Source organism: Trichosurus vulpecula, chromosome 7, assembly GCF_011100635.1.
Source record: "Trichosurus vulpecula isolate mTriVul1 chromosome 7, mTriVul1.pri, whole genome shotgun sequence".
In the NCBI taxonomy this organism is placed as follows: domain Eukaryota; kingdom Metazoa; phylum Chordata; class Mammalia; order Diprotodontia; family Phalangeridae; genus Trichosurus; species Trichosurus vulpecula.
The window spans coordinates 43,830,717-43,855,338 of NC_050579.1; the positions used below are offsets into that span (position 1 = coordinate 43,830,717).

The 24,622-nt window shown below is 40.2% G+C and overlaps 1 pseudogene; it reads left to right on the top strand.

Annotated features, from left to right (window-relative positions):
- Positions 1-667: 667 nt before the first annotated feature.
- LOC118858369 lies at positions 668-2,597 on the top strand (annotated as a pseudogene).
- Positions 2,598-24,622: the final 22,025 nt, after the last annotated feature.

The following is a 24,622-nucleotide window of genomic DNA, read 5'->3' on the forward strand; positions in this document are numbered from 1 at the left end:
AATGATCTACCAGCTAAATAGCTCACTTAGTCCTGTAGGCTGCTAGAGGGCCTCCTAATCTTTGGAGAAAAAGGAAGACAGATGATAGAGTGAAAAGATTGCAGGTGAAAGGAGATGGATGATGAGCAAAATAGATGGGTGGATGAATAAAAGGCTTCCATTAAGTACTTACTACATTTTTCCATAATCTTCAACCCAAAAATTTCATAAAAGGGCAATTTCTTAAATGCAACCCAATGTGACTTTTTCCTACTTTAGGTTTTGGGCCCAGGTCCAATCCAAAGGGGGTGTGTGTGTGTGTGTGTGTGTGTGTGTGTGTGTGTGTGCGCGTATGTGTATATACATATTATATACGTATATCAAGTGTATTTAATAAATTTAAATTTTCTAAATTTAAAATAAATTGTATATGCATGTAAATATATGTATATATATATATAGGCACATGTATATACATGTATAGTCTATACATTAATAGACTAATTTAGTGAACCACCAATCTAATTGCATGCATGGTCTGGACAAGAAGTATTCTTCCTATGTTTTGTAGAAACCTATCACAGGTAAAAACATATCCCATAAGAGTAACTAGAACTGGCTACTCAGCACAGCAGCAGCCCTTCTTCCTCCACAGTGATCAGCTACAACCCTAGACTCCCCAGCAACCATGTCGAAGGGACCTGCAGTTGGCATTGATCTTGGCACCACTTACGCCTGTGTGGGAGTCTTCCAACATGGGAAAGTGGAGATCATTGCTAATGACCAAGGAAACAGGACTGCCCCAAGCCATGTCACCTTCACCGACACTGAACATTTAATCAGTGATGCTGCAAAAAATCAAGTTGCAATGAACTCCACCAACACAGTTTTTATGCCAAACATCTCATTGGTCGCAGATTTGACGGTGCAGTTATACAGTCGGACATGAAGCATTGGCCCTTCATGGTGGTGGATGACGCAGGCAGGCCTAAGGTCCAAGTGGAGTACAAAGGGGAGACCAAAAATTTCTATCCAGAAGAAGTATCTTCTATGGTCTTGACCAAGATGAAAGAAATTGCTGAAGCTTACCTTGGGAAGACTTGTCACAAATGCCATGGTCACAGCACCAGCCTATTTCAATGATTCCCAAAGCCAGGCGACCAAAGATGCTGGAACCATCACTGGTCTCAATGTGCTCCAAATCATCAGTGAGCCAACTGTTGCTGCTATTGCTTATGGCTTGGACAAAAAAGGTTGGTGCCGAGAGGAAGGTGTTGATCTTTGACCTTGGAGGTGGACTTTCAATGTCTCCATTCTTACCATTGAAGATGGCATCTTTGAGGTCAAGTCCACAGTTGGGGACACCCACTTGGATGGAGAGGTCTTTGACAACAGACTGATCAACATTTCACTGCTGAGTTCAAGCGAAAACACAAGAAGGACATCAGTGAGAACAAGAGGGTCATTCACTGTCTTCGCATCACTTGTGAACATGCTAAGCATACCATCTCTTCCAGTACCCAGGCCAGTATTGAGATTGACTCCCTCTATGAAGGTATCAACTTCTATACATCAATCACCCGAGCCCGTTTCAGAGAGATGAATGCTGATCTCTTCCATGGCACACTGGACCCTGTGGAAAAGGCCTTAAGAGATGCCAAGCTAGATAAAGCACAGATTCATGACATCATCCTGGTGGGTGGTTCTACTCGAATCCCCAAAATCCAGAAGCTTCTGCAAGATTTATTCAATGGCAAAGAACTCAACAAGAGTATCAATCCTGATGAGGCTGTTGCTTATGGCGCAGCTGTCCAGGCTGCCATTTTGTCTGCAGATAAATCTGAGACTTGCTGCTGTTGGATGTCACTCCTCTTTCCCTTGGAACTTAAACTGCTGGTGGAGTTATGACCATTCTGATCAAACGTAATGCCACCATGCCCACCAAGCAGACACAGACCTTTACCACCTACTCAGGCAACCAGCCTGGTGTGCTTATTCAGGTTTATTAAGGTGAGAGAGCAATGACAAAGGATAACAACCTGCTTGGCAAATTTGAGCTCACGGGAATGCCCCCAGAACCCAGGGGTGTTCCTCAGATTGAAGTCACATTTGACATTGATGCAAATGGCATCCTCAATGTTTCTGCTGTGGATAAGAGCACAGGCAAGGAGAACAAGCTCACCATCACCAATGACAAAAGACGTCTGAGCAAAGAAGACATAGAGCGCATGGTCCAGGAGGCTGAGAAATACAAGGGTGAAGATGAGAAGCAGAGAGACAAGGTGTCTTCCAAGAATTCTCTTGAATCTTACACTTTCAACATGAAAGCCAGCGTAGAGGAAGAGAAACTGCAAGGCAAGACTGGGGATGAAGACAAACAGAAGATCCTCGACAAATGTAATGAAATAATCAAATGGCTGGGTAAGAACTAGACTGCTGGGAAGGAAGAATGTGAGCATCAGCAGAAAGAATTGGAGAAGGTCTGCAACCCCATCATTACTAAGCTGTACCAGAGTGCAGGGGGCGTGCCAGGAGGCGTGCCTGGGGGGTTCCCAGGGGGTGGAGCAGCCCCATCTGGAGGTTCTTCTTCTGGACCCACCATTGAAGAGGTCGACTAAACACACCAGAAGAAAGAGCATTCCACACAACTTTCCAAAAATTGAAGGACTCAAATTTGTAGCCACGGCAATAGCAGTTTAAAAGTAACATTTAAGCTACTGTGTAAATCTGGGAATTCTGAATACTTGAATGTGTGCAGAGGGAGAGAAATGAACAACATCACACTTTATCAGTACTGTAAACAAGTGGAAATGCAATTCTTATCCTGGAGAATAAAATCTATTTAAATTGGCACCATAAAAAAATGATTAACTAGAACTGAATCCACAAGATAAGACAGAAACACTGAAAAAGATGAAAACATTCATGAAATAACACTGGAGAACTTAAATATTTAGCACACCCACTTAGCACCTTACCCTTTCTCCCACCCTCCTTGCTACATTTGTCAGTGCTGAAAGGCCTTGGACTCACTCTTCTTAGGTTTTCATGATACTACACTCTCTGGGCTCTCTTCCTACCTGATGGCTCATTCTCAGTATCCTTTTCTGATTCATCAGCCATATTGTGTCCCCTAATTGTGGCTCTTCCACAGCACTCAGCTGTGGCCCCATTTTTTTCTCTCTCTATATACTCCCATTCAGTGACTTTATCACCTCCCATGGGCTTAATTATCATCTCTATGAAAGTGAATCACAGGCCTATATGTCCAGCCATAGCCACTCCTTTGAATTTCAGTCTCCTATCACTTACTGGACATTTCAAACTGGAATATCACAGAAGCTTCTCAAACTCAACATGTTCAAAGTATAATTTATTAACTCATATGCCACACTCACTCCTCTTCCAAACTTCCTTTTTCTGTTGAAGGCATTACGAGGCTTCCAGACTCCCAGGTTTATGACCTCAGAGTTATCCTCAATGCTTTATCCCCTATAACCAATCAGCTGCCAAAACATTTTTTTTTACTTCCACAACATTCCTTGCAGCCAACCCCTTCTCTGTTCACACAGCCACCATCTTAGTTCAGGACCTTATCAACTCTTCACTAGATTATTATAATTAATCTCCTTGCCTCAAGTCTCTGCCCGATACAGTCTTCTAATCCAATTCAATCCCTCACACTGATGCCAAAGTGATTTTCTTAAACAGAGACCTAATCATATACTCCTACACAATCAACTCCAGTTGTCTCTTCTCGGATCAAATATCAACTCTTCAGTTCGCCTTTTAAAGACTGTTACGACATGGCCCCAAACTATCTTTCAAGCATCATTATACATTGCTTCCCCTCCCTCACTTTGTGATCCAGGCAAACTGGCTTGTTCTCTGTTTCTCATACCCTACACCCTATCTCTTGTCTCTCCTCTTCTGCACTAGCCATCTCCTGGCACATACTTCCTCTGCACCTCTGCCTCATTGAATCCTCTTACTTCATGATGCAGCTCAGACAGTACCCTCTACATTAAGACTTTCTTAATCTCAACTACTAATGCCTCCCTTCCCTAACTACCTTGGATTTGACTCCATTATACTTGTTTGTCTTTATTTTTATTCCATTCATCATACATACATATGTATACGTAGAGATACAGATGTATATATGTTTGTGTGCATATATACATATACGCATATGTATATTTGTGTATGTATGTATATATTTGTTGTCTGTCATAATGTGAGCCCCTTGGGAGTGGGGATTATTTCATTCTTTATTTTAGTATCACCAGGACTTAGTACATAGTAGCTGGTGCATAGGCATTTAATAATGCTTGTTAATTGATTAATTGATGGATGGACTAAATCCCATGACTCTATAGTGAATCCATATCTTTTTTGAGAGGAGGTGACAATGTAATGGAAAGTTGTGAAGATGCAAATGGGGGCAGTGAAGAGCAGAGGAAAGCATCCACAGGTGAACAGTGAAAGGATTGTAATTCCTTTAATTATTCAACAAGAAAGGGAACTTTGAAAGAATAGAAACAAGCAATAAGATGGAGGGACTGGAATGGGGAAAAGTAAAAAGAGATGGGGTCTTAACCCTAGACAAGGAGAAGGTACTGTATGGGGGCAGACTATCCTGCCAATTATACCAAATGTAAGGGGGCAGATCTCTTTTGCTCAAAGTAGTTTCCATTTTTCTGTGACATCGTAGGGCACGTTCCTCCTCTGGCCTGTCCCCATATACTCCACCTCTTATGACCTGCTCGGACAATCTTTCTGACACTATCTTCCACATAGTTCCCTAAGTGATGCATGAGTGGCAGAAGCAGGGGGCCTACCAATGATTTACACTGGGTGCAAAATCCACAACAGCAATACAAGCACAAGTAGGAAAACAATAAGAAAATTACCACAATTATCATAATTTTCTCCCATCCTACCCCTAGGGGAGGCAAAAGTAGAATTAATGGCACTTGGTGATTAGTAGGAGAACTGAATTTCTGAGCATTGCTCAGTATACATCAGCTGAACTTCTGAACTAAGATCAGAGGCAAAGAAACATGGCTTGGGCAATTTTACAACATAGTGGGGGTGATACAGAACACTTTCAATTACAAAATGGAATCAGAACTATTAGATTTTTTTCAATTTTCTCTTTTATTGTCAATGAGAAACTTGTCATAATTTTCCCTGACAAGTTATGCAAGGAGAACAAAATTGATCAATCACAGTATAGGCCATAGCAAAAATGTCTAAAACTATGGACTAATTTTAGAGAAGGAATTTGCCTGACACCAAGATAACTGAGAGAACTCAGTACACAAGTACACTGAAACAGCCAAAGTAACACAGTAACGACCATCAACAGTAGCTAACATCCAAGTCTTTTTGCATTTTAGTAACCCACTCCCAAAGTCCATTTAATCTGCAAATTTCATCTTGGATCATGTAGTTGTCTAATCTCTAGAACATCTTTTTTGGGGGCAGTGTAGAGAATGTCTTGTCCTTAGGGGCACCTCTTCAGTAAATTTGCTTCTCTGGTTCCAAGTTACTTATAGAGACTCCTGAGAAGCTTTTGCTAAAATCTTTCATAAAACAGATTTCAATACAAATTAGTATAGTCTCCCAAATTTTGCTTCTCTAATAACTAGTTCATGTGGTGAAAAACAACTGGAACCTTATGGTTCTGATCTTATCAACAATAGAGCTATAAAGGGAACATCTAATTAGGAATCCATAATTCACCTAAAACTTTCAAAAATTTAGATCTTACACGCACCATTAGAATAATTTACATTCAACACACAGGATCTTCTTATCTTATTGCTTTCTCAAACACTTTCCACTTCAGCTAATTCCAATTCCTTTAGGAGACTCAGATGCTATTAAGGATCTAATCCTTTATAAGAAAACAGGTAACAACACTCTTTGAGGAAGAGGCTCTCCACCCCTAGGTTCAATGATTACACAAATGAATCTTCTTATGAGAGGCTGACTTCACTCCAATTTATTTGGGATGGGATGTGTAGATACATTTATGTAATTAATTTCCAGTTATATACAGAGAACACTATATATCAAATGAGTTGCTCGTAGTAGAACATGTTCTGCTGTTAATGACATTCAGATGGAATAGATATTACACAAACATTTCTCTTCATTAAGATGACTGATGATACTGAAATTCTATTCCTTAAAATCAGGCATAAGTTTCTGGAATTAACTTCATAAATTAATAGATTCATCTTTGTTTTGCAAGCTTTTTTAACCTTCGTCCAATTATTCCTATAGCATCCTGAAAGAATGAACTATTTAATCTTAGACATAACTATATAAGTATTAGCAGGCATATGGCAAGGCCAAATACTAATTTACTAAGTTGTTTGGGATATGGAATGACTACACATCCTGATTGAAAACAGTAAGATCTTATATACTTGCATTATGTTCACATCTTCTAATGAACACTTGCTCTCATTACGGAAATTTGCTACAAAAGGAAAAGCTGGGACATGATTAAAATAACAGCATGAAAACTGGTCTTTAATTGGTGTTAATTACTGTTATCAAGGAAGGGTCACTGATCAAATTGATATAGATAAACATTAATTGGTGATTAATTTTGTTGGAAAGACACTGGATGGGGACTGGTGAGCTATAGTACTAGAGAAACTTCATCCCACATACATACATACATATACAACTTATACATTATTCACATGTTATATGTATATGTAAAAGATAATAAAATGCTATATCAATATTTATAGGATGAAATAGTACTAATCAGAGACAAATTAATATTCCTAAACGCTAATATTAACAAGTGAGGAAAAGAAATATAAAAACTGTCACTGCATCTACTTTCCCTGCTAGCTATTGTTGATATGTCTTCTTTTCTCAGCCAAGCTCACAGAAAAAAAAACTATCTATACTCATTGCTTTTACTACCTCTCCTCTCACTCTCTTCTAAACTCTCTGTAATTTTCTTCCTGCCCTCATCACTAACCTGAAACTGCTCTCTTCAAAGTTACCAGTGGTCTCTTAATTACAAAATCAAAAGGCACCTTCTCAGTCCCTATGCTTCTGGACCTCTCTATAGTATGTATGTGTATGTATGTATATATTTTTTACTGCCCTATACTGGATACTGTCTCCTTTCTAGGTTTTCCTGAAATGGCTTTCTTGTGGTTCTCCTTCTACCTGATTGTTGATTGCTCCTTCTCAATCTCCTTTGCTAGTTCTTCATCTATATCGCTTCCCCTAATTGCAGGTGTACCTCCAGACTCTGTCCTGGAACCCCTTCTCTTTTCTCTTTATACTCTTTCAAGTGGTGACCTTATCAGCTCCCATGGGCTCCAAAAAAATCTCTATTCAGATGATTCCACATCTACATATCCAATCCTAGTCTTTCTCTGAGGCTCCAGGGGCACATAACCAACTGCCTATCTGGCATTTCAAACTAGTTGTCCCACCAGAATCTCAAATTCAACATGTCTAATTTGCTATTACTTTCTCTAGCTCATTTTACACATGAGGAAACTGAGGCAGACAAAAGTGAAATGACTTGCCCAGATGTGTTGGTAACCAAAAGTGGGCTCCTTAGCACTTAGTCAACAAGTGCCCTTGAATAGTTTGGCTTTTTCCCCTGAACTAACTGAATGCTGTTTGTATGTTGGAATGGAGTAAGCTTGTCAGCCCCTTCACCTTGCTTCCCTTGCTTAAGCAGATTGAAAGAACCTGTGCTTTCCTGGTCAACCCCTTCACCTTGCTTAAGCAGATCGAAAGAACCTGTGCTTTCCCCGGCGTACCTTACATCCCCGCAGAAGCCGGATGGTTAAAAACAGCTTCTGTTGGAGCCAGAGGCTGCTACAGCTACAGCCACAGCCACAGCCGAAGCAGGAGCTGCCGGTAACAGAGCTGACCTACAGGAGGAAGCTGAACAAGGACTTGAGGCCAGTGGGTAATCTTTTACCATAGAGGGGAAGTATGTATATGATTTTGCTTTACACCATCGTGCTTCTCTGTGGCCTCCTGGTTACTCTTGTGAGGAGGACTTATTGGGCCTGGAAGCTTTTGATCAATATATCAAAATGGGGATGCTGGTTCATGGGTTGGTTACTGTGGAGCCTAAATATATGCTTTGATTCTTCTGCCTCCTACTTTGAGAGTTTCTTGTATCTGGCGGTTCCGAACCTTTCAGACATATATATGATCCTCTTTGAAATTATAAACTCTGCCCTCCTAATACACCAGAGGTACACAGCTAGTAAGTGTCTGAGGCCAGATTTGAATTTGGGTCTTCCTGATGCCAGGTCTAGTGCCCTAGCTGGCAAGTGTCTAAGGCCAGATTTGGTGGCAGTGTTAGAGATAAAGATGTTGTGAGAGTGAATACGCCATGACTTGGGATGAGAGACAGTGAGGAGTCAAAGATACCTGAGGGACTAGGAGGATGGTGGTGCCCTCAACAGTAATAGGGAATTTTGGAAGAAGGGAGGGTGGGGGTGGGGAAGATATTAAGTTCTGTTTTGGACATGTTGAATTTAAGATGTTTATGGCACATCTAGTTCAAGATATCCAACAATCGGTGGATAATGCTAGATTAGAGGTCATAAAAGAGGTTGTGGTTTGTATATATATAGATCTGGAAATAATCTTCCTAGAGACGGTAATTGAATCCACGGGAGCTAATGATATCACCAAATAAAGTAGCACAGAAAGAGTATGGAAGAAGGTCAAGGATAGATCCATGGGAGACATTTACAATTAGTGGACATGACCCAGTGGAGAAGAAGAGGAGGAGCAGCAAAAGAGAGCAAGGTTTGAAAAGAGTGAGAGAAAAGGAAGTGAAGCACTTGAGATCTTGGATGTCTTTCTCAAGGATTTAAGCCATGAAAGGGAAGAGAGATATAGGATAAGAACTACCAGAGATGGTCAGATCAAGAGAAGGATTTTTTTAAGGATGGGGAAGTCATAGGCATGTTTGTATAAAGCAGAGAAACAGTCAGTAAACATAGAAAGATTGAAGATTAATGCAAGGATAATATAGGAGAAGCAATCTGCTAGTGAAGATGGGATGGAATAGGGTCATATGAAGATTAAGAATTTGCTTTAATATATATATGTATGTATATATATATATACATATATACATACACATGTGTATGTGTGTATATGTCAATATATAACATAATAACATAAATATATAACATCATAAATATACATATATAAATAAATAATGGATTGTGGGACTTTGCTTTTTTTATAAAACTATCATTCATTTTATTGGCTAGTTTAATTCATTCTCATTTTAAATTATGTGTTAGGTTTTTGTTTTCCTCTGTTTACCTCAAATTTTCTTTCTGAATTAAGGTATTTTTGGTTACACAAAATACATGCCCATATTTTACTAAAGGATTTGCTTTAGCAAGGAGAAGAGCCATTCCATAACGCAAGAAAGGTTTAAAAGAGGAGATGATTTGAGATGAGGAGGAGGAAAAAAGAGGGAGCTCTTGGCAAATGGTCTCAACTGCTTTTGGTAAAGTATGGGGCAAGGTCTTCAGCTGAGAGGGTGGGGCAGATGCCATAAGAGGCTTTAAAAGTGATGGAAAAGCTAGCTTTTATTAAACTTTAAGGTTTGCAAAATCCTTTACAAATATGATTTCATTTTATCTTACCAAAACCCTGGGAGGACTATCTCTGTGTGGAGGGGAGGCTGAGTGAAGGAGTAGGTCATGGGAAGTGAGTCGATTGAGGACCTGGGAAGTTAGAGAGCTTGCACTTGCATCAATACGTATGTTAATTCTCTTAGGATGAAGGCAGAAGTTGGAATTGAAAGAAAAACTATAAGCCAGGCACTGAATTCATTATGGGAAGGAAGGAGAGTGTGCTGGGGGTCAGTAAATGACAGTTATTAGATTCTTAATCAGGTGATAAATTTGGATTGAAAGGTCTAAGGTCCATTGTAGAAGAAGTTACTGAGCAATGATTGTAGAGAGAGAGTCTGTCAAAGACTGGCAAAGAGAGCAAAAAGTATTTTGACTCCCTTACCATGATCAATTAGTTCAGTGAGGGGGGGAGGGGGATGGAACAGGGAGGAATTTAAGTAGGACTGGTATTCAAAAGGGTAGACAGTGAGAGCTGGATGGAAGGAACAGGAATGGAAAACTTAGTTTTTATATTTCTATCCCTAGCAGTCAGCACAATGCTTCACACATAGGCATTTAATTCCTGCTTGTTGATTGATTTATTAATGAGTTCAGTTTCTAGTTACATAAATGAAAATAAATTCAGAAACAAAAAGTGAACCAAACAATTACAAATTAAAAGAAAAAATAAAAGACTTCAATTAATAAATAAAATGAAAAGCTAGCTTTAAGATGACTCATCAATAACATTGATAAACCTGTAACACATTTAATGAAAAAAGAGCAAGAAAAATCAAATTAAAAATTGAGAATTAGAAATCACAAAAAATAGGAGAAATAATGATAGCTATCATACAAATTGTGTATAGCCATATGCCCCCAAAATTTCAGACCATAAAAGAAATGTCTAAATATGAAAGAGAGGAAGAAGGGAAGGACGGAAGGACACAGTATCAAAACGAACCAATCTCAAAAGACAAATTAAATAGGTCTTTAATGAACTGTCACATAAAAAGTAACCAGAACCAGAAAGAGCCAAAGAAAAAATATTCCTTCCATTACATAGATCAGTTGATCTGGTTTTGTAAATATGTGCATATATATACACAGTGGTTCTGATCCCCAAACTATGAAAAGATTAAAAAAAGAACTACAGGTCAATATCACAAGTAAATATGGATATAATAGAGATCAATAGGAGACATTGCCTGAATTTACTAATCTGTAAAATTAGAGGTTTGAACTGGAGGATTTGTAAGGTCCTGCAATATCCTATCCTCCCTGTCCTCAAGGAGCTTACGATGACCAAAGAGGTCCTTCTATAAGCCATTCATAGGTGGAGTTGAAACCAGCCCAAATCTGGAAGCTGTCAAGGCAATCACAAATGAATTTGTGTAAACAATATCCCTGGAGACAGAGGTGGAGCTGGATTTGGCTGTGAATCAATCAGGGCATACCACATAAAAGGTGTTACCTTTCTGAGATGGACAATTAACCCAGTATAAAAAGCCCAGCACCCCAGACAACTGGTACCCTGAAAGCTGCTTCGCTTCACATCCTCCTTGTTTCTTCAGTGACCTGGGTAAGTTGGTCTAGCCAATTTAGCTAAGGTTATAGACCTTAGTGGATACTACAGGAGTACATCTAGGGATCAGCATGATCCAGCAAAGAGAAAGTTCATACAGAAAACCTAGGCTTTGATCTCAGCTCTATCATTTCATAGCTGGGTGACATTTGGCAAATCACCTAAACCCTGTAAGCCTCAGTTTCCTCATTTGTAAAAAGGAGAGTATTGAACTAAATCCTTTCTAAGGCCCCTTATTGTTCTGATATACTGCAATGTTGTGATATTATAATGTGCTTGAGTACTAGGAGCCCTTGGAAACTTTGCTGTTCATGTACCTTTAAGGCCACTTGATACTGATAAAAGTTTGTCCCTATTTTGAGGAAAAATGAAGATGGAAGTTTGGCTCTTCTGAGACTTCCGGGTGCTCTGCTTTGCTAGACTATTTAGTTTAAATAAGTTTGGGAGGTAAGGGGGAAATGATGGCAGTGGCCATAGCAATTCTTTAAGTCTTGTCTCCCCAATTAGACTAGTAGCTCCTTGAGGGCAGAGATTGTCCTTTGCTCCTTTTTGTGTCCCCAGTGCTTAGCACAGTGCCTAGCACATAGTAGGCATTTAATAATTTTTTATTGCTATTCATCCTTCTTTCTTGAAGAGGACCAATTACATCATGAGGGTGATGGCTTGGCTTGAGCATGAATTGAATTTAAGTGAGGCAGAGCCTTGCTTAGTCACCAGCCTTGATTGATTTAACTCTAGATATTTCCTATTAACAGCCACTCTACTTCCTTTGATTGGTACCATTCTACTTTTATTTCTTCTCAGTAAATGTCCAAAAAAAACTCCAGGACTTCATCCTGATGGTGGGTTGAAAAGAGTATTTTGCTTAAGTGCAGAGATGAGGCAGAATCTGAGGCTTGATCCATGGCCATCTTTTCCAGATAATTTCCTCTTTGTGAGATACTAGCTTTATCTACTTTTCCTGGCTAAAATACCCTGTAAAACCTAGGTGATAGTCAGTGGTCCAGAACCTCCAGAGGAGACAGAGATCCTTCAGCACCTTGTGTACCGAAGATACCTAAAGCAATAGTTAAGAAGCCCAAAATTTCATTGGCTCTAGATTCAACCTGGATTGGGAAACTCAGCTTTCACTTTTATTTTCCCTGGCTTTCTGTTTTACCTTGGATAAGATATTTAATTTTGGTGTGTTAAAGAGGCTAAATCATACCTGCCCTCTTCTTCCAGTGTATAAGAGAAGAAAAAAGATATAAAATGTTTTCACCATTCTTTTTATTGATGAGGGTTACTAATGGTAAAGGGCCTCTAGTTAATACCACATGAGGATCAGTTAATGGGACTAAGGTTGCTTAGCTTAGGGAAAAGAGAAGACTGGGGAGTGGAGGGCAGGGGTGAGATTAACTATAGGGTGTTTTCAAATATTAGAAGGGCTGTCACATTTTAAAAAGGGAATTAGACTTATTTTCTTTCATCCTAAAAGTAGAACCTGAAGAAATGGGTAGAACTTGAAGAGGCAAATTTACACTTGATGAAAAGATAAACTTCCTAACAACTAGGGGACTCCAAAGTGGAAGGGGTTTCCCTCAAAAGGTAACAGGATTTCTTTTATTGGAGATCTTCAAGGAAAAGCTAGATGACCACTTGTTAGGTATGCTATGAATCAAAGTCTCTTTCAGGTATGGGTTGGCCTAGATGTTCACTGAGGTCCCTTCCAACTCTGATATTCAATGATTTTATCATTAAAAAAAATAAGATATTGAAAGGAAAGAAGAGGAATGACAGAAATATGTATCTTTTTTCTATTCAGTTTCACAGAAATTTGCACAAAAGATGGCTACTCTCATGCAATGTGTTGCCTACGCCATCGAAATTTTCTACCAGTATGCCAAAGAGGAAGGGGATTGTGACAAACTAAGCAAGAAGGAACTGAAGAAACTTTTGGAAAAAGAGTTTTACCCAGTTCTGAAGGTAACAGATGCATGCCAACATCAAAAATCTACAGAGTCATATTGTGGGGAGTTTTGTTTTTGTTTTTTTGGGGGGGTGGGAAAGGACTATGATTTCATTGATGTAGAGCAGAGGTGTCAAAGTCAAGACCCACAGGCAGAGGGCAAAACTTCCACGAGCTTCCAGAAAAAGATTAATGTATAATTGGGAAATATTTAACAAAATATATAAAAACACAATGTAGAAAATGTTGATTTGCCTTTTTCTAAGTCAATATGTATCCATCAGGGTCTGTTTGTATTTGAGTTTGCTACCATTGATTTAGAGAATTCCTAGTGAGGAAAATCCTTCTACCAATGCAGGTTTGTACTTGCTTTGTAACTTAGCATCTTAGAGAGTTGCCTAAGCCTCAGAGTTAGAGGTGAAGTTATCTTGATATACAACCCCAAAATCTGAAAAGTAACAAACAAAAAAATCCATATACCTGATTATCCATTTGTGAGTGCTCTAGATAGAGTTCCCTAGAATTCTACCTGGAAGTAGTAAAGGATCAACAAATGTTTGTGTAATTACATTAATAGAACTGAACCAACTACAGTAGAACTGAATCAATGAATTTCTTATTGTACTAAAGAGGGTCATTGGTGGGGGGAAATGGGAAGTGGACAAAATTCATTTTCAGTGGCACCTAATATTTTCTCGGTGACAGCTAGATAGTACAGTGGATAGAGTGCTGGTCCTGACATTAGGAAGATCTGAGTTCAAATCGAGCCTCAGATACTTACTAGCTGTGTGACCATGGGCAACTCACTTTACCATTGTTTGCCTCAGTTCCTCCACTGTAAAAAAGGAGACAACTGGGGAAGGCAAACTACTCCAGTATCTTTGCCAAGAAAGCTCCATAGGGGTTGTGAAGGGTTGGACACAACTGAATGACTAAACAACAACAAAATATTCTCTCTGTCTTCCTTCACTACAGAATTTGAAACCCCTACCTCCAACTTAGGCATAAATATCCAGTGTCACCACTATATTACAGGTTCCTTCTAACATTAATTAATTTGAACATTAATTTATACCAATGAGCCACCTCTCCCTAAAAAAGAGGTCTCTCTAGAAAGAGTAATCATTAGGAGCAGGGAGAAGTGCAAAGGAACATCCAAAGTTTGTATTCAATTACAAGACAGACTCCCATTGGTCAAATCCAAAATATTAATTTACAATTTAGTCAATTTAATATTTAATTAATTTTAATGAAAATGTAACAACTACCTTACACTCATAATCATCTGCAGTTCCTCATCCTCATCCCTAGGTAACCTCTCTGTGTTTTACTATTCTTTGTGAACCTTCTTTTTCTTCCTGATCTCTATGGACATCAGTTGCACATCATTAGTCCAAGTCAGCCTAGAGATATTCCAGGTTGGGTCCCACCTAAATGTGATAAGTACCTAATTTGCATAATGTATGACAGATTGATTTACTCTTCATGTATTCTTTTCTCTGAGACAGAATCCAAATAATCCGGAAGTTGTGGAAGCTATCATGCATATCCTGGACCAAGACCATGACAATCAAGTGAACTTTACTGAGTTTGTTCTGATGTTAGTCAACCTGGCTCTGTCTTTCAATAAGACTATCAGGAAAAAGTATTGTGAAGCATCAGGGTCAAAGCACAAATTCCAAGATCACCATAACCAAGAAGAGCAGAGTGTGACAGAGGAAGAAGATGATGATTTTGGTTCTGATCAATCAAATACAGAAACAGAACAAGAACTTCAGTACAGTTCTCGGCATTCACAGAAGAAAGGAAAGCATAGGCACCAGTCTAGGTCTAGTTCTCCTGGAAAGAGAAGGAGAAGTGGCTCATCAAACTCAGAACACAGAGAGGACTCCAGGAAAAGACACCATAACTCAAGGCAGAGTGACAGAGGGAGTAATGAGCTCAGCTCAAGAAAGCATGGGGGAAAGAGACGCAAGTCAAGTACAAGTTCTGATCATCACAGATCCAATGAAGATAAACAGTCATCTAGACGGGAAAGAAAGGGGTCTAATTCAGATGGTCAATGTGGAGAGGGTGACAATCAACAAACAGGCTCAACACATAAGAATTCGAAAAGCAGTAAGACCAAAAGGTCAAAGAAACAAGGTAAGAGAACAATTGGTCACCACATATTAGGGAGTGAGTCTGAAAGGCAAGATGATATTTCCAAGGAGTCAACAAGAAGCAGGCAGCAAAGGCAAGGACAAAGTCATGGACACTCAAGTTCCAGCAAAGATGGGAAACTGAGTGACAGCCATAGCCATTCAAGTAATGGTGAAAAACAATCAAGAGAGAGTCCCAGATGCTCATCATCTAGTCATCAACAATCCCCATCCACCCATGGAAGACGCAGATCACCTGCAAGAAGAAGGGAAGCAAGTGACAGTCAGGCAAGTGACAGTGAAGGACTATCTACAGACTCAACTTATGGTCATAGAAGGTCTTCATCTACATACTCAGGCTCCCATTCTAGCCACAAAAGGGGTGATCAATTCAGTGATAGTGAAGATCAATCAGGAGACAGCTCTAGACAGTCGAGATCTGGCCATCAATGGTCTTCATCCACTCAGGGCTCTAGTACCAGAAGAAGAAAGGGATCCATTTCCAGTCATGCAAGTGATAGTGAAGGACAAACAAGAGACCATTCCAGAGATTCAGTCTCTGGTCATGGACAGGCTACATCCACAGACTCAGAGTCTAGTTCAAGACAAAGACAGAAATGTAGTAGTGTACGATCCAGTGATAGTGAAGAACAGTCAGGAAAGAGCTCTAGACAGTCAAGATCTGGTCATCAACATATTTCATCACAGGAAGGACAGTCTGACTCAAGGACAAGAGGAAGCCAAGGATCCAGGCATGGACAGGTAGGAGATAAATATGGCCACTCAGGGTCTGATCACAGACAGTCTAGTGACACCAGGACAGCAGGAAGACAGGGATCCAGTCATGGTTCATCCAGTAAAAGGCAATCAGAAGATAGCTCTAGGCATTCAGGATCTGGTCATCAATATACTTCATCACAAGAAGGACAGTCTGGTTCAAGGACAAGACAAAGCCAAGGATCTGGGCAAGGACAGGTAGGAGATACTTCTGGGTACTTGGAATCTGGGCAAAGACAGTCTAGTGACACCAGGACAACAGGAAGACAGGGACCCAAGCAAGGACATGTAGAAGATACATCTAGACATTCAGTGTCCGGTCAAAGCACAGGAAGACAGGGATCCAGTCATGGTTCATGCAGTCATGGTGAAAAGCAATCAGGAGACAGCTCTAGACAGTCAATATCTGGTCAACAGTCCTCATCCAATCAGGGACATCATGGCTCTAGTACAAGAAGACAGGGATCCACTTCTAGCCAGGTAAGCGACAGTGAAGGACAAAAAAGAGACCACTCCAGAGACTCTGTCTCTGATCATGGGCAGTCTTCATCTACATACTCAGAATCCAGTCCAGCTAGAAGACAGGGATCCAGTCATGGTTCATCCAATCACAGTGAAGGGCAATCTGGAGACAGACACAGGTATTCAGGATTTGGTCATCAACAGTCCTCATCCAGTCAGGGACAACCTGGGTTAAGGACAACAGGAAGTCATCAATCCAGTGATAGCCATAGAGCCTCTAGTACTTCTCAGGAATATTCACTGAGTAATGGACAACAAAGATATGTCTCAAATTACAGCTGGAAACATGGTAGCTATGGGAATACAGACTATGATTATGGACAGACTGGTTATGGGCACTCTGGAGACAGTAGGACCAACAGTAGGAATTCTAGTCCTCAGCGGCCAGGCCAAATGACGCCCATTAGGCATGGACCTTCATGGGTAAGACATGATTATCCTGATTTCAGCACGAATACAGGGAGTCATGTGTACTGTGGGGCAAGGTATGAACAGTCAGGTGATAACGTACATCATGTTGGACCCAGCACTAATGGAAAGCAGAGGTCAAGCTCAGGCCAGTTCAGTGACAAAGAAGGACGATCAAGTAACAGACAATCAATATCCTCTCCTAAACAGTCCAAATCTAGTCATGGACAATCAATATCCACCCACACACAATCAGGGTCGAAAACAAGGAGTCCAGGAAGAAGGGGATCTAGTCCTGGACAGTCAGGAAACAGGCAGGCCAGAAGTCCAGGAAGACAAGAATCAAGTCATCAGTCAGGAGATGGTCCTACTTGGGGTAGAGGAAAGCCAGGATCCAGTCAGGGTCAGTCAGGGGTAAGTCACAGGCAGTCAGGCGACACTCAGGATCACTCTGGGTCCAGAACAACTAGAAGACATGGATCTAGCCATGACCAATCAAATGATAGCTCTAGACAGTCAGGATCTAGGCATGGACAGATAGGTCATGAGCAGTACAATATCAGATATGGCCATTCAGAATCTGGCTATGGTAAGGCAGAGTACAGGACACACAATACACACAGATCTGATTCTAATCAATCTACTGATGGTTCTGGCCAGACAGGAATAAGAAATCATGAGCGTGGGAATCCATCGGATAGCAGAGGCACAGAGAGTACTAATAAGAATAGGTCAGAGCATAACTCCAGTGTAACAGGGGAAAGCGGGAGACACAGAAAACATGTTATTGGTCTTGGAGATGAAAAGATAATTCATTTAAAGAAAAGAATCTACTCAGGCCCCTGCTACCCCTGTAACAGTACTCCCCTTTACGCTTACATGCAAGAGCAAAAGAATTGTTACTACCACTGAAATACAAGCAGAAGATCAAGTAATAGAAATATCAAGTGAAGAAAAAAAGATTTAACTAAATTACTATTTGTGGCATTTCCAGGAATAGGGTTTTTTGTTCTTTTAACAGAGGATCCTACTCCAACTTTTCTATTTGCTGTTGAGTTTTGTTTTTAATTGAAGCTTCTACTTATCAGTAGCGGGTATTTTTGTTCCTTGGTTAGAAATTGGTGAACAGAAGAAACTAATAGAATTTGAAGCTAACTATGGGACAGGATTGATTTGGAATAATATTAGAAATCAATTTTGGAGCCTGGGATTTATACAACTGACTTTTTCTAAATCTGAGAACTCAATTTTTGTAGCTTCATGATGGTTTTTAATTAGCGTGTAAAAGTTTATCACTCTTGTTCAAGGAGTTAAGTGTAAATATATTACTATGGACCTGGAACCCAAAGTTGCTGCAGGGAGGGCTGTGGAGCAACATTTTATTCATTCAGATAGTCAAGCTGAAAACCAGCACGAGAAATTGGTGCCATGCCAATCTCCCTAGCCAACGGACAAGGAAGTTATCTTTGAAGAATGAAGACTGACCTATTTGTATCCAAAGAACAGAAATATCAGCTCTAACTTGACCATAAGATAAAGACAGTCCCTCAGAAATTATTCTAGGCTGGAAAACAATGGAAAGAATACAACCCAGGGCTGTTCTGCATTACATTTGCCTTTCCAATTGGAAACAAAAGAGGAGAAAAAAAGAGAAGATGCATGTTAGGATTGTAAGACCTTTATTAATTGATTGTAATAACCTTGAGATTATTAATATTCCCTCAAAGCAATAGATTTCATTAAAATTGACAATAAACAAATAGTAATTAAATATTATTGTTGAATGATATTATAACAAAATAAGAGATGAAAAACTAAAGTTATAAAAATCAGTTAAAAGGAGGAGAAATTATTCCTCTTTCCAAATGACATGATGGTATACTTAGAAAACCGAAAGATTCAGCAAAGAAACAAACAGGAATAATTAATAGCTTCAGTTAAGTAGTAGGATGAAAAATAAATCCAGAAAAATAGTCAGCATTCCTATACATTACTAAAAATAAATTCAGGAAGAATCAGTGATAAGAAAAATTGCATTTAAAATAACTACAAAATGCATAATATATATATGAGTTAATCTATCAATACATATGCGACATTTATACAAACAAAATTTCTAAGACTCTTCACATGCAAAGGAAGATATAAATAGGTAGAGATATAGTCAAGGTTCAAGATTGCACTACACCAAAAAATAAAAAAAAAGTGGCAGTACTATCTAGATGAATTTGCAGATTCAGTTCTATAGCAATAAATTTCCAAGGTGACACTTTGTAAAACTGGACCAAACAATGATGAAATTTCATTTCAAGAGAAAAAAATGATCTAGAAATTCAAGGGAAATATTGGGGAAAATAAAGTAGGACAGAGGACGAAAGAAATTATCAGACTTCAAACTGCCTTGGGAGTTCCCATCACTCAAGGCTTTAATCTGGAGGTAGAATGCTTCCAAAAAAGACTACAATGTAGAAATAGTACTTAGTCATCAATAAATCATTTCTTTAGAAAACAAAAGCAAAAACAAGATGGGTGGGTTTGGGCAGAATTGTATCAAGATGACTAAGTAGAAGGCAAACCAGAAAGACAATGTATTCTTGCACAGAGTAGGATTGATCTTTCTATACATTTAGAAACTTGAAAGAAAGGAGGGATAATAGGACAGGGGAGAATAGACAAAGTGCAAGATTACTGCATGAGGGGTGAGGGACTTGTGGCCTTCTAGTTTCTTGGGTGTAGCCTTTTGACTGATCCCAAATTTTACATAACAAATCCTTTTATTAAGGGGATTTGTCCTGTGAAGTTTGGAATCAGTCAAAGGGACATACTTGAGGACCTAGGGGATACATGTGGCCTCGAGGCCACAGGTTCCCAACTCCTGATCCAGACTCTGTAAGTTTATTTTAGGGTAAGAATGAAGATGAAGCCCCTCCCCAATAACAACAGCTTGCATTTCATAGAATTTAGATCTTGAAGCAAGCTTGGATATCAATCAATGACACTTATTTTCTATTCCTACTTTACTTTGATGGCCACATGGAGGTGGGAATACTTTATCAGTGACAATCAAATTAACACTGTTAGGAGCCAAGACGGCAGAGTAGCAGGAAGGAATGCAGTGACATCCACTCCCCGCCCCCAGCCTCCACAACTTCTCCAAATAGATACAGGAAATATATGATACTGAATCCTGATAAAGAAATCCAAGAAAAAGTCACAATGCATCATTTTTCTAGTCTGGGTCAGCATAGGGAGACAGAGAGATCTGTGGACACTGGGGAAGGAGTCTGGGCAGGAATACCTCTAGAACCTAGGGGAAGTCTGTACACTGGAGCAAGAAGAGTTCCCAGACCCATACTGGGACACTTTGATAAGGTGCCAACTGGCAGCTTTGATGCCCACTATGAGTTCTGGGTCGCAGATCCAGGGTGGGCTAAGGAGGGGACCTGAACCTAGGGGAACCAGGATAAGGAATTGTTGTAGACCCTCCACTGTATACCTAGAGAGGAGCAGTTCAAATGCAAGTAGTAACTGTGAGGCTCAGATGCCAGGAGCAAAGCAGAGTCACAGCCTACTGTCTGTCACAGGGCAGAAATTCCAGACCTAGAAGAAGCCTGCAGTTCTGTCATTCAGAACCAGTACCACTTCCTAGTCAGCTACTAGGGGCAGAGTCTACAAGCAGTCTATTGCTACTCAGACACAAACCCATGTCAGGAACTTTTAGAGATCAGACCAGGGAGGCAGTGGTCAGGTTTTGCCTTGGATCATCAACTTTGGGAGCACTGAAAGCTTGCAGGTCTCCGGCTTGAGCTATCCCCGAGATCCTGGAATAATATAACATCCAATACCCAAGAAAGCAGCAACTTCTCTACAGAAGTGTAGAGAACCTGGCTCTAACATTAAGTCAAAAGTCAGGAAGTCGGCTTGAAGAATGAGCAACAAAACAGAAAAAACAAAGAAAGAAAAGAACTATGTGGTGATACGGAGGTTCAAGAGGTGAACAGAGAGGAAGAGAATGACTCTGAAACATTTTCAATTAAAGTCTCAAAGAAAATACAGTTTGGGCAGGAATTCAACTAGAATACTTTGAAGAGATAAAGCAAGAATTTTTGAAAGTTTTAAAGTGTTTTTGAATAAAAGAAATTATAGGGGGCAGAGCTAAGATGGCAGCTGGAAAGCAGGGACTTGCTTAAGCTCTCCCCAGGTCCCTCCAAACACCTGTAAAAATGGCTCTGAACAAATTCTAGAGCTGCAGAACCCACACAGTAGCAGAGGGAAGCAGGGCTCAAGCCCAGGACAACCTGGATGGTCACTGGGAAGGGCCTATCACACGAAGCTGGGAGTGGAGCAGAGCACGACCCAGCATGGGCTGTGCCAGAACCAACCAGACTGGGAGCCAGGGGGAACAGGCCAGCAGGCCCTGAATCATTGAGCTGTGGCAGTTACTAGACTTCTCAACCCACAAATGCCAAAGACAACACAGCAGGTTAGTGGGAAAAACTGCTGGAACTGAGTGAAAGGAATGCATGGTCAGCCCTGGCACTGGGGGCAGCAGAAGTGGTGCAGCTCTGAGGCTGTTTCCAGAGCTCCAGCTGAAGTTGCTTCCAGCCTCAGGCCCACCCGGTGGGAGGAATTAAATGGTGGGTCAGAGCAGGAGTGCAGAGCCTGCTTTGCCCTGCTTGGATCTGGGCCACAATCCTGGTTGGTGGTTGTTGGGGGGAGGAGAAGCATTGCTGTGGCAGAGCTTGCTGTGTAGAAGTAACTCTGAAAACAGCAGTGCAGCCCCTAAAGCTTGGCACAAAGTACTCTCTACGAGAAATTCATGCCCCAACAAAAAGCTTAAGGGTCAAGTAGTTGGCTGGGAACATGAGCAGGCAGAGAAAACGGACTCAGATTCAGACTCAAACTTTGGAATCTTTTTTGGGTGACAAAGAAGATCAAAACATACAGCCAGAAGAAGTCAACAAAGTCAAAGAACCTACATCACAAGCCTCCAAGAAAAATATGAATTGGTCTCAGGCCATGGAAGAGCTCAAAAAGGATTTGGAGAAGCAAGTAAGAGAAGGAGAGGAAAATTGGAAAGACAAATGAGAATGATGCAAGAAAATAATGAAAAACAAGTCAATGACTTGCTAAAGGAAACCCAAAAAATACTTCAGAAAATAACACCTTCAAGAATAGACTAACTCAAATGGCAAAAGAGCTCCAAAAAGCCAATGAGGAGAAAAAGGCCTTGAAAAGCAGAATCAGTGAAATGGAAAAGGAGGTCCAAAAGACCACTGAAGAAAATACTATCTTAAAAATTAGATTGGAGCAAGTGGAAGCTAGTGACTTTGTGAGAAATCAAGATATTATAAAACAGAACCAAAGGAATGAAAAAGTGGAAGACAATGTAAAGTATCTCATTGGAAAAACCAGTGACCTGGAAAATAGATCCAGGAGAGATAATTTAAAAATTATTGGACTACATGAAAGTCATGATCAAAAAAGAGCTTAGATATCATCTTTCAGGAAATTATCAGGGAAAACTGCCCTGATATTCTAGAGCCAGAGGGTAAAATAGAAATTGAAAGAATCCACCAATCACCTCCTGAAAAAAAATCCCAAAAAGAAAACTCCTACGAATATTGTGGCCAAATTCCAGAGTTCCTAGATCAAGGAGAAAACACTGCAAGTAGCCAGAAAGAAACAATTTGAGTATTGTGGAAACACAATCAGGATAACACAAGCTCTATCAGCTTCTATATTAAGGGATTGAAGGGCATGGAATATGATATTCCAAAGGTCAAAGGATCTAGGATTAAAACCAAGAATCACCTACCCAGCAAAACTGAGTATAATGCTCCAAGGCAAAATATGGATTTTCAATAAAATAGAGGACTTTCAAGCTTTCTCAGTGAAAAGACCAGAGCTGAATAGAGAATTTGACTTTCAAACACAAGAATCAAGAGAAGCATGAAAAGGTAAACGAGAAAGAGAAATCATAAGGGACTTGCTAAAGTTGAACTGTTTTGTTTACATTCCTACATGGAAAGATGATGTGTGTAGTTCATGAGACCTTTCTCAGTATTGGGGTAGCTGAAGAAAATATACATATATATAGACAGAGGGCACAGGGTGAGTTCAATATGAAGGGATGATGTCTAAAAACTGAATAAAATTAAGGGATGAGACAGGAATATATTGAGAGAGGGAGAAAGGGAGAGATACAATGGGGTAAATTATCTCACATAAAAGTGGCAAGAAAAATCAGTTCTGTTGGAAGGGAAGAGGGGCAGGTGAGGGAAAATGAGTGAATCTTGCTGTCATTGGGTTTGACTTGAGGAGGGAATAACATACACACTCAATTGGGTATCTTACTCCACAGGAAAGTAGGGGGAAGGGGATAAAAAGAGGGAGACGATAGAAGGGAGGGAAGACAGGGGGATGAGCTAATAAAAAGCAAACATTTTTGAAAAGGGACAGAGTCAACGGAGAAAATTTAATAAAGGGGGACAGGATAGGATGGAACGAAATATAGTTAATCTTTCACAACATGAGTATCGTGGAAGTGTTTTACATAATGATACATGTGTGGCCCATGTTGAATTGTTTGCCATCTTAGGTAGGGTGGGTGGGGAGGGAAGAAGGGAGAAAACTTGGAACTCAAAGTTTTAAAAGCAGATGTTCAAAAAAAGAGTTGCTTTTGCATGCAACTGGGAAATAAGATATACAGGCAATGGGCCATAGAAATCTAACTTGCCCTACAAGAAAGTAAGGGGAAAGGAGATGTGGGGGCAGTGGGGTGACAGAAGGGAGGGCTGACTGCAAAATAAATATAAAAAAGAAAAAAAATTAAATGATAGAGATGAAGGAAAATATTGGAGAATAAATGAGAGTTAAGGATGAAAGAATTGGAAAGAGAATTAAGAGTTTGGAATGAAATGCAGAGCTGTCCAAGCAACAAACTTCCTGAAAATTCGAATGGACCAAATAGAAGCCAATGACTATGAAATAACAATATTAAAAACAAAGTCAAGACTGAAAAAAAGAAAAGAAAATGTAAAGATACATCACAGCAAAAACAACTGACTTAGAACATAGATTGAGGAGATAATTGAAGAATTATCAGACTACCTGAAAGCCATGGACCCCTCCACTCCCCCCCCAAAAAAGACCCTAGATATTGTATGCCAAGAAATCTTAAAACTGCCCAAATTTCTTAGAACCAGAGGAAAATGTGAAAATAGAAAGAATTCGGGAGCAGAGCCAAGATGGCAGCTGGAAAGCAGGGACTAGCGTGAGCTCCCCGCCAAGTCCCTGCAAAAACCTATACAAAATGGCTCTGAACAAATTCTAGAGCTGCAGAACCCACAAAATAGCAGAGGGAAGCACGGCTCGAGCCCAGGACAGCCTGGATGGTCTCTGCATAAGGTCTATCCTGCACGGAGCTGGGAGTGGAGCAGAGCCCAGCATGGGACGCATGGACCAACCAGACCAGGAGCCAGGCGGAGAGGGCCCTAGCGCCCTAAATCAGTGAGCTGCAGCATTTACCAGACTTCTCAAACCACAAACACCAAAGACAACAGAAAAGGTTAGTGGGAAAAGCTGCTGGAGACAGGGTGATAGAGTTTGA